This window comes from Tamandua tetradactyla, chromosome X (assembly GCF_023851605.1).
Source record: "Tamandua tetradactyla isolate mTamTet1 chromosome X, mTamTet1.pri, whole genome shotgun sequence".
Taxonomy (NCBI): domain Eukaryota; kingdom Metazoa; phylum Chordata; class Mammalia; order Pilosa; family Myrmecophagidae; genus Tamandua; species Tamandua tetradactyla.
Window position 1 is genome coordinate 26294223 of NC_135353.1, and position 13387 is coordinate 26307609.

The 13387-nt window shown below is 41.8% G+C and overlaps 1 long non-coding RNA gene across 2 annotated transcripts; it reads left to right on the plus strand.

The window, feature by feature from the left end:
• The first annotated feature begins 2405 nt into the window (after positions 1-2405).
• Positions 2406-11676, plus strand: LOC143672173 (uncharacterized). Of its 2 annotated transcripts, none has more exons than XR_013169653.1 (4): positions 2406-2461; positions 7179-7341; positions 7705-7838; positions 8333-11676. It is a non-coding gene; the product is annotated as an uncharacterized LOC143672173 (long non-coding RNA). The 2 variants fall into 2 exon arrangements; XR_013169654.1 differs by having other exon boundaries at positions 2413-2461; positions 7188-7341.
• Positions 11677-13387: the final 1711 nt, after the last annotated feature.

Here is a 13387-nt window from a genome sequence, read left to right on the forward strand (position 1 = left end):
ACTTCATACATTGTTGGTGGCAATGGAAAATGGTGAAGCTATTGTGGAAAACAGTTTGGCAGCTCCTCAGAGAGTTACACAGAATTACAATATGGCCTAGCAGCTCCACTCCTAGGGACACATCTGTGGTAGGTTGGGGCTGTATGTATCCCAGGAAATCATGTCCTTAAACGTAATCCATTCCTGTAGGTGTGAGCCCAGTGTAAGCAGGACCTTTCGATGAGTTACTTCAATTCAGGTGGGACCCACGATGGGTCTTAATCCTATTACTAGTGTCCTTTATAAGCAGAACGAAATTCAGACAGAGAAAGAGAAAGCCGGAGAGGGAGAGCTAGAGGGTGAAAATCAGTGGAACCCAGAAGAGAAGGAAAAGGCCACCCGTGGCCTGTTTTGGTTTGCTAAAGCTGCTGGAATGCAATATACCAGAAATGGAAAGCCTTTTAAAAAGGGAATTTAATAAATTGCAGGTTTATAGTCCTGAGCCCATAGAATTGTCCAAACTTGAGCATTATTGACAGTTACCAAAAGGTGGAAGCAACCTGAGTGTCCATTAATAGATGAATGGAAAAACAAAATGCGGTATATCTACACAATTGAATATTATTCAGCCATAAAAAGTAGTGAAGTGCCGGTACATGCTACAGTGTGGATGATTTTTGAAGACATTATGTTGTGTAAATCAGGCCAGATGCAAAAGGACAAATATTGTGTGAGTTATTTTGTAGGAAATAATTAGAATAAGCATATCATGGAGACCGAAAGCAGAATAGTGCTTGCCAGGGACAGGGGGAGGAAGAAATGGGGACGTGCTTCTAAATGAGTATGAGTTTTGGTTGGGCATCATGAAAATAGTCTGGAAATAGATTGTGATGTAAATTAAACAGTATTGTCAAAGTACTTAATGTCAAGGAATTTCCCACTTGAAATGGTTAAATGATTACTATGTTGTGTATATTTTACCGCAATTAAAAATAAATGAAGTAGGATAATTCTCCAAGATAGACCATGTTTTGGGGCACAGAACAAGCCTCAATAAGTTAAGAAAATTGAAATGATACAATGCACATTCTCTGACCACAACAGAATGAAGCTAGAAATCAATAACAGAGGGAGAAAGAGAAAATTCACAAATATGTGGAAATTAAACAATATACACTTAAACAACAAATGGGTTAAGGAAGAAACCAGAACTAAAATCAGGAAATATCGTGAGTAAAATGAAAATACACCATACGCATACCAAAACTTATGGGATGCAGTGAAGGCAGTACTGAGAGGGAAATTTATCACTCTAAAGCTTATATTTAGAAAGAAGAAAGACTTCCATCAGAGCTGTAACCTCAACACTGGGGTCACGGCACATCTTCTCCATTCCATGTCCGAATGAGTTCACCCAAGTTTTCTTCGAAACTTTACTGCACCTATGGGAGCTCCAGCCTTCTTTGTATCTCATATGGACTCTCACAACCTTCTCACTAAATGGCCTCCATTTTCCCTCTGTCTCTCTTCCAAACTTTTCTGTACAATGGCACCAAATAATAGACATGAAGTGCAAATTGGATCTTCTTACTCAAGGCCTTAACGGTTCTCTGAGTTAATAGCATCCAACCCAAGATTCTTTGCTCTTGGCTGCTTTTCTTACCTTGACTTTTCCCACAGACGTTATTCCTTCTCTTTTCTGAAATGCCAGATTGTACATTCCTACCCAAGAAGGCCATGTTGTTTCATACTCCTGTTTCCATGTACCTGTTCATCCCTGATCCTCTGAGGCAATTCCGTTTGGATCTTGTTTATCCCATCAATTCACATGCAATTCACATGTCAACCATTCTGCGAAAATTCCAAGTGCAGATCTTGGGTCCTTTGAACCATAGCCAGCCCAGTGCTGTCTAATTCGAGAACCTACATCATTCTTCTGCATTCAAGTTCTGATGTCTTCCCATATGCATATTTTTACAAAAGAAGAGCTGACATTTATGTGTAGGAGTGGGAGGCAAAAAGTATGGGAAGGCTTCCCAGAGGAAGATGCAATTGAGCTGGACCAGGAAAATTGGGGGAGCAAGATTACCGAAATCGGAGATGACAGGAAACTAGAGCCAATGGCATGTGCTAAGGCCTGGAAAATTAGAGCTGGATGTTATGGGATGAGCATAATATTCACACTTTGTAAAAGAGATAATAGGTACAAAAATGAATTGCTTAGCAAGGGCCTTGACATCTAGGCGGAGTTTCCACTTGGAGACTTGGCCAGAATGGAGCATGTTGCTGTCCATCACTTCAGGCCCACCAATCAGCAGCATGGAAGGCGGGGGGGGTGGGGCACAGACTGACAGTAAACGCCGTTCAGCACCACGTGACTAGTCATACCGCTTATTGGCTGGGTGGAGTGTGGTAGGGGTGGGAAAGTGCCACACAGGATTGTGGGAATATGGCTGCTCCTCTCTCCTGAAGTCACAAAAATGTAAGTTTACTATAATTTATTTTCTAACACTGATACATTGTTGGCTGTTTGTAGTGTGATTTTTGTAGAATCTGTTATGCAATGTGTAAAAATGTACTTTAACAGACATATCGGAAGGATTTTTGGGTGTGTGACATGGACGGTCCTTTGGCCGCGTTTGGGGGCACGGTTGTGCTTTAGTACACACAGTGATGGCTCTCTAATGCCATTTTATTAGTTTAAATGTTACTGGTGTCCATTTCTTCGTGTTCTTAGCATTTGCATTTTCAGTTTAAACAGGAGGACAAGGATGGCGCGGTTGCCTGACCGGCTGTCAGTTCTGGATAGCTCAGTGTCTGTTGGGCGCTATGAACCTGATTTTGCCTTTTCTTTTACTATGTCTTTGGTTGAATCTTGGTCTATATATTTTCGGAGAGTTCTGTTACAAGTGACTGGATTACGTCTGTGATTTTAGACGAGTAAAGAAGGAAATTAACATGGTGAGGGAGGGTACATGGGATTAGGACAGATAATGTCCGTTAGCTGCCTTTCAGTGCACTAGTTGCTTCATTTCACAATATGACTGTATGTTTAATATCATTTGTTTGTGGAAATTTCTTAATCTGTCTTCTTCATATGTTGTCTGAAGAAAATATTTCTGGCTGCATTCTACCGGTTCTTCACTGACCACCCTGAATAGTTTTCAGTGATCTTTGACTGCCGTTTTGCATTGTTGTGTCATATACATACATAGTTCATATCATTGTTTTAAAAAATGTGGTGCTTTTCTTGTGTTTTCGTGGAAATGCTTGGTGTTATTTGTAATTTACTAAGAAGGAAGATAGCAGTCTGGTTGGTCAAAAGCCTTTAAGACTTTGAAAGGAATCAACCCTCAGGGAATCTATTTCATGCTTTAATTTCCTATGTGACTGCGTGGGTTTTTTCCCATGGCATTGCACTCGTTTGCATGTATTTAACTTTGATATTGGTCGTATTTCATAAATATTCTTTTAAAATGAAAGTCTTTGGGGAGTATCCATTTGGAAATGAATCGTCTAAGCTGAGCACTTGACATTTTACAAATACAGCGGATGCCTTAGTAGGTCTTACAGCTTTGATTAGACACACCTTGGCATTAAATAGCAAAAAACAACTGTGCATTTATCTTCATTGCCAAAGTTTCTTTTCAGGTTTTTGTATGATTTCAGTTTTCAGAGCGGCAAATTAACGTCTGATGGAGAGGTTTATATTTCATAATATGATGGTTCTCATTGCATATTTTGACATAATTTGTTTCAATTCTAATCTTGTCCCTTTATATTTTCTTTAAAAATAAATGTTTCATGGTACTCTCAATTTACAAATACAGCCGTAGTCCTCTGAATACTTGATGTTTTACGACAGTGAGGTCTGTCGTAAACGTCTGAAATCGGCTGCTATAAAGATAGTTTGGCATTTAATTTTACAAAGAATTGTGTGTTTGGTTTTATTCCCTTTAATGTGGTCCTGGTTCATATCATGAGCTTTGTGATAAAGTTTGGCGTATCTCAAATTCACAATGTGTTCTAATTGCCATTATGTTTCTTGACTTACGGAGGTTACTGGCCTCATGCTGTCAGTGGACCTCACCTTTCATTTTATTTTACTATTAATTGCATTTTATTAACATCTAACTTGTAAGTTTGGTGTTTGTGCGTCTCATTTAATAGTTCTATTGAAAATGAAGAACGTTTTATGGAATTTTTCAGGGTAAAAAAACAGGGCCTGCGGCGGGCCACGCTGGCTCAGCAGGCAGAGTTCTCGCCTGCCATGCCGGAGACCCAGGTTCGATTCCTGGTGTCTGCACATGCAAAAAAAAAAAACACAAAACAAAAATCCACAGCCTGTTAGCCTGGCCCTGGAAACTAACCCGGGCCTTCCGGCATGGGAAGCGAGAACTCCGCCAACGAGCCACCGTTGCCCACCCGGCTCTGATGTTTTACGACAGTAAGAACCCGGAAGTACGGTTCTTGGGCCTTAATCCTCTGAATCCTTGATGTTTTACGACACTTCAGTCTTAAAACATCTGCAATCAGCTGCTATTAAAGGTAGTTGGGCATTTAATTTTACAACGGAATTGCGTGCTTGGTTTTATTCCGTTTAATGTGGGCCTTGGTTCCTATCATAAGCTTTGTGATAAAGTTTTGTGTTATCTCAAATTCACAGTGTGTTCTAATTGCCATTATGCTTCTTGATTTACGGCGGTTCCTGGCCTCGTGCTGCCAGCAAGCCTAACCTTTCATTTTATTTTACTATTAAATTGCATTTTATTAACATCTATCTTGTCAGTTTTGTGTTTGTGCGTCTTCGTATTTCATAGTTCTATTGAAAATAAGGAACGTTTTAAGGTATTTTTCAGGGTAAAGAAACACGGCCTGGGGCGGGCCACCGTGGCTCAGTAGGCAGAGTTGCTGCCTGCCATGCCGGAGACCCGGGTTCGATTCTCGGTGTCTGCCCATGTAATCAAATAAACAAACAAAAAAGACAGCCTGTTAGACTGGCCCTGGAAACGAACCCGGGTCTTCCGGCATCGGAGGTGAGAACTCCGCCAATGAGCCACTGTTGCCCAACTGGCCCTGTGCTTTTAGGACAGTAAAAACCTGGAAGTACGGTTCCTGGGCCACCACACAACGACTGTGTGAATTTCATTTCCTGCGGCAGTTGCCAGAATATCACATCATTCAATTGAATTCTGTCCTTAGTTTTTTTTCAAAACTTTCCCTTGAAATTCATGAGGCACTTTCACTTTCCAAACGTGGGAATTAATGGGTCTGATTGAATGCTTCTGTTCTCTGGGTCGAATGGCCCTTACAGGTCGTGTTGCCTAGTGTTCGAATTCAATTTATAACGGTAATTGTTTCTTAAATGCAGCATTAGATCTTTAAGATTTCAACCCGATCCTCCTTCCCAGCTATTCTTCTATGGAAAAACTGATTTTTTGTTGTTTCTGTTTGCAAACAAGTAGAAGAAATAAGAGTGATTCAAGGCCTGGCTGGTTTGACAGCGAAAGTGGCACGAATATGCTCTCCCAACCCCCTCCCATCCTGGAGGAGGCTAGTGTGACCAGGAATTCTGACTGTGCCTCAGGGCTTCAAGTGAAAGTATTGGCATGAATTGGGCAGGGCCCGCCTATTTATAAGCGTGCCTTCATTGTGTAATGCCTAATTGGTATTCAACGGCAGAATTCGAATGAATTTCTTGTTATCTCCCACAGACACCTCATCACCGTAGTCACTGAGAGTAAAGCGTTGCTTGCTTTGGAGTAATATCCAAACTCTTCCCTTTTATGATGGAAACAATTGAGTTTACTTATCAGCCTTTTTTCTGGTTCATTCTTGGTATGGATGTTTTGTCTATTATCTCATGTGGAGATGATTTGATGACTCCTTTATTGGTGGGCCCCTGATTTCTCTAAATGTAATCCGCTTGGATTACATTTAGAAATCAGAAAGACGGTTTGCTGGTGTCTGGGTTTTCTGCTCTATCTACCCTGGGTACAGACAGGAATAGAGATTTCAGAAATTGAGACTCTAGCCTCACAAATCCTGACTTTCCAGGCACAGCCTGGACAACATGTAAGTGTGGAAAGAAGGTACTTTTATTATATGCCTGTTACCTAAGGAATCCTATGTAAATAGTTGCAATTAAAGGTAAATTCCCCAAAGGGGTGGAAGAAATTGGGTAAATTAAAATCCTCGTGGTCAGTGGGGGGCAGGGGTAAGGGGTATGGGATGTATGAGTTTTCTCTTTTCTTTTTCTTTCTTTTTCTGGAGTGATGCAGATGTTCTAAAAGTGATCATGGTGGTGAATACAAAACTGTGATGATATTGTGAACCATCGATCATACACCATGTATGGAATGTATGTGTGTAAAGATTTGTCAATAGAAATTTGTTTTTAACGTAAATCCCCCAAATCTACATCCTATTAGCAACTACCAAATCTTTTCCATTGTTTTCTCCTCAAAGACCTATGTTCAATGTGAGATGTTAGCATCATTATTTAAGATATGAATTCTGGGCGGGCAACGGTGGCTCAGTGGCAGAGTTCTTGCCTGCCATGCTGGAGACCCAGGTTCAATTCTTGGTGCCTGCCCATGAAAAAAAAAGTTATGAATTCTTCACAAAATTGTTCTGAATGATATTTACTTGTTTTTGGTGTAAAGTGTTTGTCAAGGTATTATGTTACTGATGTTTGATAATAATATACCAAAAATGCCCTTGTATAATGTCATAATGTGCATTTCATAGTATAATAGTGTCCGTATTTGATAACATATTAAGAAGACGAAACCCATTGCAGAGGATTTCTACCCATGGTTTTGCATGTGTCAGTTGCCTTATGAGTGAAGAGAAAAAAGCAAGCTTCTTTGAAACTATTCTTCTAGCAAAGAAATGTCATTGTCTCTCTGTAATAATTAATAATTGCCCTATGAAACTCAATTAAAGCACTATGAGCTATGTTTCGTTTTGAAGGGTTGTCTGGCTCTGAATAGCAGTCATACCTGACCTTGTGGTTTGGTTTGTGCAGTCCCTTTCCCACATTACATTTCACTCTTTTGGCCTACCTCATACAAGTTGCATGACTAAGTAACCTGGGCCAACCAATTATTTTCAGAAGTTCCTCTGGTTATGGGAAAGAGGAAATTTGCCCCAGCAACCCACGTTATGAGTTTCCAAGTGTTGTAATTTTCCTGCAGTGTTTCTAGGCTTTGGACCCACTGACAAGCCTCCTTGCAGGTTTGTACAATCACCATCTTCTCCCTGAGGACCTGTGATGGAAAAAGTCTACTCCTGACTGTCTCTGGGCCTGTAACATGGAAAGAGTAGAACTGGAAACAACTGTCAAGGCCAGAAAGTCGAGTAAGTGCAATGCTATGCAGTGTGAGGTGACAAATGATGGGGGGAGGACAGCATCTGTCTCTGTCAGGTAACCATATTTCAAAGAATGTCGCTATCTCTTCATTGAGTGTCTAGAGATAGTAATTACACAGGGTCACTATCCGGCCACTGCTAAATAACTCCGTGGTAGAGACCATGTTTCTACCACTTATTTTTAATTAGATAGTGACATCCTTTGAGTGCATATGTGTGTTCCTCAGTACAGTTTGGGTGCCAGTGTTAAAGAAACATTAGTATTCTTGGGATGTTCTGATCTCAGAGAAACCTGATACTCACATTTTAAAATCAAAGTTTTGATCCACCTTTTTTATCCTTTTTGCAAAGCCTTTGCAGTGGCAGACAACAGCAGGAAAGACTGGATGCGATTGTCAAAAAATAATAATAAAATCGGGAGTCCAGGGATTATGGAAGTACGGCTCAGGTGCTTTTGTCTCAGGTATGAGAATGTGGATCTCAAGGTAATTTTAATACCAAGTCTGTCTATGAGAGGGGGGAAGATAGGCTCTGAGGATCAAGTGAGTGGCATGGTTGGTAGTCTGCCAGTCTGTTCTACAGGAGCGAGGAGGACATTTATTTGGGGGGGGGTCATGGAGGTATAGGTCAACAATTAATGTAATAGATAAGTCAGTATTCCTCCAAACCTGTACTTGGCCATGCATCGTTGGTATTTTCCCTGGTTTGCTCACTCTCACCTTTGAGCCTCAGTTTCTTCATTTGCAAAATGGAAATCATACCTTGCTGTAGGCGGGTTGTGAGAATCAAGTGTGGTAATCTTTTTAAAGGACCCAGGATGCACTAGGTACTTAAGCAATGAGTGCACCACTTCATGAATTCACATACTGGAGGAGAGCATTATGGTGCTGGGTTTACCTCCTCTCCTTCCCCATTCCCCTAACCCCCAGCTGTTTTGTCCTAGGCATAATTAAGTTAACATGTTTGTTTCCTTTTCCAGGACCAGCAAATTTCCTCAGAGGTTACTCGGGAATCCCTTTGGAAACGACACCACTGTATTCTTCCTGTAAAGCTACAGGTAGCAGAGGAACCCGAACTTTGCTGAGCTCTGTGCTGACATCTGTCGGTGCCAACTATGACACTTTACATCAAGGGTGAAGAGGTTCAGCACCTATCATGACTTGCTAAGTTTTCTCACGCTGTGCTCACTGGAGGGTGCCTGTTAACTGGCTGTGTGACAGGGGTCTCTGCGTTTTCCTCGCCTGTATAGAGTCATTTATTGGGAGGTGATTTAATCATTGCAATTCAGGTGAAAACATTTGGCAATTTGAGAGAGACAGGGTAATATGAAATGTTCTTAGATGGTTTCAAAGAGACTTCTATCCTTCTGACTCAATAGATACCTCCAGTTCCTCTACTTTTCTATTAGCATGGGTTTTACTGACAAGGTGGCATCACAGAGTATGAAATTCAATTCTTTTTTACAAGGAACCAAAGAGTCTATGTAAGCTCTGTGTAGCTTGAAGTGAACATTTCAAGTCTGGGTTTAATCCTCTAGGTGGTTAAATCACTTTATAATGCTCTAAGGTGGGGTCCATTGTTATATCCCAACCCAGTGAAAAACTGAGGCCTGAAGTGTTTACAAAAGGCTTTCCTCAGACACCCTTAGTAGGACTATGCCAGTGATGTTCCTTCACGAAAGGTGGCCTACTTGTTACTCCAAAACAGCTGTGAAACTTAACTATAACTGGGGCCCATCCTTCCCAAGCCATGCTATCTTGTAGTGCCCTCTATGCGTCCCAGTCATTTTAGGCCTCTTCACGTGTCAAAAACAGAAGTGAGTGGTTTGGTTTAAGGGAACATTCCACTGAGTATTGGTATAGGAGAGAGGATTCAAAAATGGTTACTGTTTCATTGGGGTAATTTCAACAATTGAGGGCCTCGGGGAAAGAAAAGGTGACCCTCTTGAAAATTAAAGGTACGGCCTTGTCCTTGGAACTTTCTGAGGGTTTCTTTCCTATGCCAGACTTGACAGGTAGGCACCACTATCATATAATCAGTGAACGTCTACTCAGATGGGAATGGTAATGTACTGCAAGTTCTTGGTAGAACATGTATTCCATGTCAAGCTTAGCTATCTTATCACTTTCAAAGTGAGCTGGGGCCTTTGGGAGATACTGATAAAAAATGAAATGCTCTTGCATAAGTATTCTTCCAGCAGCCTCCAACAGACTCAGCCTGTCATTAGTAGAAACTCACAGAGCTGAGATATCTTCCATAATATGAAAGAAGTGAGCACACACTGATACTGGTAATATCAGGAACATGGGATATATTGAGTCCCGAGGAATGAATAGGCAGTGGTCCTTGGTAGGTCTCCTGTGATCTGATACAAATAGGCTGCACATGATGATGTGCACATGACATTACAGTGAGATATTATTTACCACTTGGTGGCCGATCCTGTTTGGGATGGCAGTTTCACTACTAGTCAACCAGTCTCTAAGATCAAATACTGCCGCTGGCCTTGGCTGCCACTTAGCATATTTGCGTTTGGCAAATCAAAGTGTGTGTTTTGCAAACATACTGTAAGAATTTCTTGCGCTCTTCTGCTGCTCATTCTCTGCCAGTGGTGGTGGCGGTGGGGAGACAAAAGTTGCCTGGGTAGTTCTGGAATCAATAACCTGACATTGATTCCTTTTGCAACCTCATGGCCATCTGCACATGTAACCGGGATCCGGGAACCTATCAGGACAAATGTCCACATAGAATGACTAAGACCTATATCTCAAACCAGAGAGGTCAAAGTCTGTCCCTGATTTGGAGAATCCATATTGGAGTTTGGGAAAGCAAAGTGAGTGATTTGCAAATATGTCTCTCAGAATTTCTGCACTGCTCTGCTGCTCTTCCTCTGCCAGTAGGTGGGAACACCAAAGTGACCTGTGTAACTCTGTAATCAATGAGTTGAGTTTGATTCCTTGTGAATTCTCATAACCATCTGCAGAGTATACCGGTATTCAGGAACCTATCAGGGCAAGTGTCCACATAGAATGCCTGACACCTCTTGTATCTCAGAGTGTAAGAATTCCAATTCTTTCCCTGGCCTTGGCTGCTACTTTCCGTATTTGTGTTCAGGAAACCAAAGTAAGGGTTTTGCAAACATTGCTCTAAGAATTTCTTGCACTCTTCTGCGACTCATTCTCTACGAGTGTGTGTGGGGGGTGGGATACGAAAGTTGTCTGGATAATTCTGTAATCAATAACCTGACTTTGATTCCTTTTGCAACCTCAAGGCCATCTGCACATGTAACCAGTATCCGGGAACCTATCAGAACAAATGTCCACATAGAATGACTAAGACCTCCTATATCTCAAAGCCAAGAGGTCAGTGTCTGTCCCTGCTATGGAGCTTCCATATTTGAGTTTGGGAAACCAAAGTGAGGGTTTTGCAAACACTTCTCTAAGCATTTCTTGTACTCCTCTGCTGCTCTTCCTCTGCCAGTAGGTGGGAACACCAAAGTGACCTATTGTAAGTCTGAAATCAATGACTTGAGTTTGATTCCCCATGACCCTCTGCAGATGATACCGATGCAGTAACCTATCACGGCAAGTGTCCACATAGAATGCCTCACACCTCTTGTATCTCAGAGTGTAAGAATTCCAATTCTTTCCCTGGCCTTGGCTGCCAATTTCCCTATTTGTGTTCAGGAAACAAATTGAGGGTTTTGCAAATATTGCTCTAAGAATTTCTTGCAGTCTTCTGCTTCTCATTCTCTGCTAGTGGTGTTGATGGGGGGGAAACAAATGTGAACTGAGTAACTCTCTAATGTATAACTTGAGTTAGATTCCTTTTGAAGTTTGATTGTCCTCTGCAGATGGTAGTGGGATCCAGGAACCTATGCGAATATGTGTCCACATAGAATGATTAATACCTACTTGATCTCAAAGCCCAAGAAGTCAATGTCTTTCCCTGTCTTTGGCTGGCACTTTGCATATTTGTGTTTGGGAAACCAAAGTGAGGCTTTTGCAAACATTTCTGTCTGAATTCCTTGTACTCTTCTGCTGCTCATTTTCTGCCAGTTTGGGGGGGGGGCTGGTGGGATACGAAAGTTGCCTGGGTCATTCTGTAATCAATAACCTGACTTTGATTCCTTTTGCAACGTCAAGGCCATCTGCACATGTAACCAGGATCCGGGAACCTATCAGAACAAATGTCCACATAGAATGACTAAGACCTCCTATATCTCAAACCCAGGAGGTCAGAGTCTGTCCCTGCTTTGGAGATTCCATATTTGAGTTTGGGAAACTACAGTGAGGGTTTTGAAAACGCTTCTCTAAGAATTTCTTGCACTGCTCCCCTACTCTTCCTCTGCACATGTAACCAGGATCAGGGAACCTGTCAGAACAAATGTCCACATAGAATGACTAAGACCTCCTATATATCAAACCCAAGAGGTCAGAGTGTGTCCCTGCTTTGGAGATTCCATATTTGAGTTTGGGAAACCAAAGTGAGGGTTTTGCAAACACTTCTCTAAGAATTTCTTGTACTCCTCTGCTGCTCTTCCTCTGCCAGTAGGTGGGAACACCAAAGTGACCTGTTGTAAGTCTGAAATCAGCGACTTGAGCTTGATTCCTCATGACCATCTGCAGATGATACCGGGATGCAGGAAGCTATCACGCCAAGTGTCCACATAGAATGCCTGAGACCTCTTGTATCTCAGAGTGTAAGAATTCCAATTCTTTCCCTGGCCTTGGATGCTACTTTCCATATTTGTGTTCAGGAAACCAAAGTGAGGGTTTTGCAAACATTGCTCTAAGAATTTCTTGCATTCTTCTGCTGCTCATTCTGTGCCAGTGGTGGTGATGGGGGCGAACACAAAAGTGACCTCAGTAACTCTCTAATGTATAACTTGAGTTGGAATCTTTTTTGAACTTGGATTGTCATCTAGAGATGGTAGTGGGATCCAGGAACGTATCAGAATATGTGTCCACATAGAATGATTAATACCTCCTTGATCTCAAAGCCCAAGAAGTCAATGTCTTTCCCTGTCTTTGGCTGGCACTTTGCATATTTTTGTTTGGGAAACCAAGTGAGGCTTTTGCAAACATTTCTGTCTGAATTTCTTGTACTCTTCTGCTGCTCATTCTTTGCCAGTTTGGGGGGGCGGGTGGTGGGATACGAAAGTTGCCTCCGTAATTCTGCAATCAGTAACCTGACTTTGATTCCTTTTGCAACCTCAAGTCCATCTACACATGTAACCGGGATCCGGGAACCTATCAGAACAAATGTCCACATAGAATGTCTAAGACTTCCTATATCTCAAACGCAAGAGGTCAGAGTCTGTCCCTGCTTTGGACATTCCATATTTGAGTTTGGGAAACTACAGTGAGGGTTTTGAAAACGCTTCTCTAAGAATTTCTTGCACTGCTCCCCTACTCTTCCTCTGCACATGTAACCAGGATCCGGGAACCTATCAGAACAAATGTCCACATAGAATGACTAAGACCTCCTATATATCAAACCCAGGAGGTCAGAGTGTGTCCCTCCTTTGGAGATTCCATATTTGAGTTTGGGAAACCAAAGTGAGGGTTTTGCAAACACTTCTCTAAGAATTTCTTGCACTGTTCTGCTGCTCTTCCTCTGTCAGTAGGTGGGAACATCAAAGTGACCTTTTGTAAGTCTCAAATCAGTGATTTGAGTTTGATTCCTCCTGACCATGTGCAGATGATACCGGAATCCGGGAACCTATCAGGGCAAGTGACCACATAGAATGCCTAACATCTCCTATTCCTCAGTACCCAATAGGGCCAGTGATGTCTTGCTTTGGCTGCCAATTTGTATATTTGTATTTTGGAAAGCAGATCCTGAATTCCATGGTCATCTGCAGATGATAGTGGAGATTCCAGAATCAAATCCAGTAAGTCTCTCCATACAATTCCTCACACTTCCCTTTCCTCACTTCTCAATAGGGCAAATATTGTTTTTCTTCAGCTGTTACTTTCACTATTTTTCTGCTGCAAACCTTTGGGTGTTAGACAGACAGCCACAATTACAT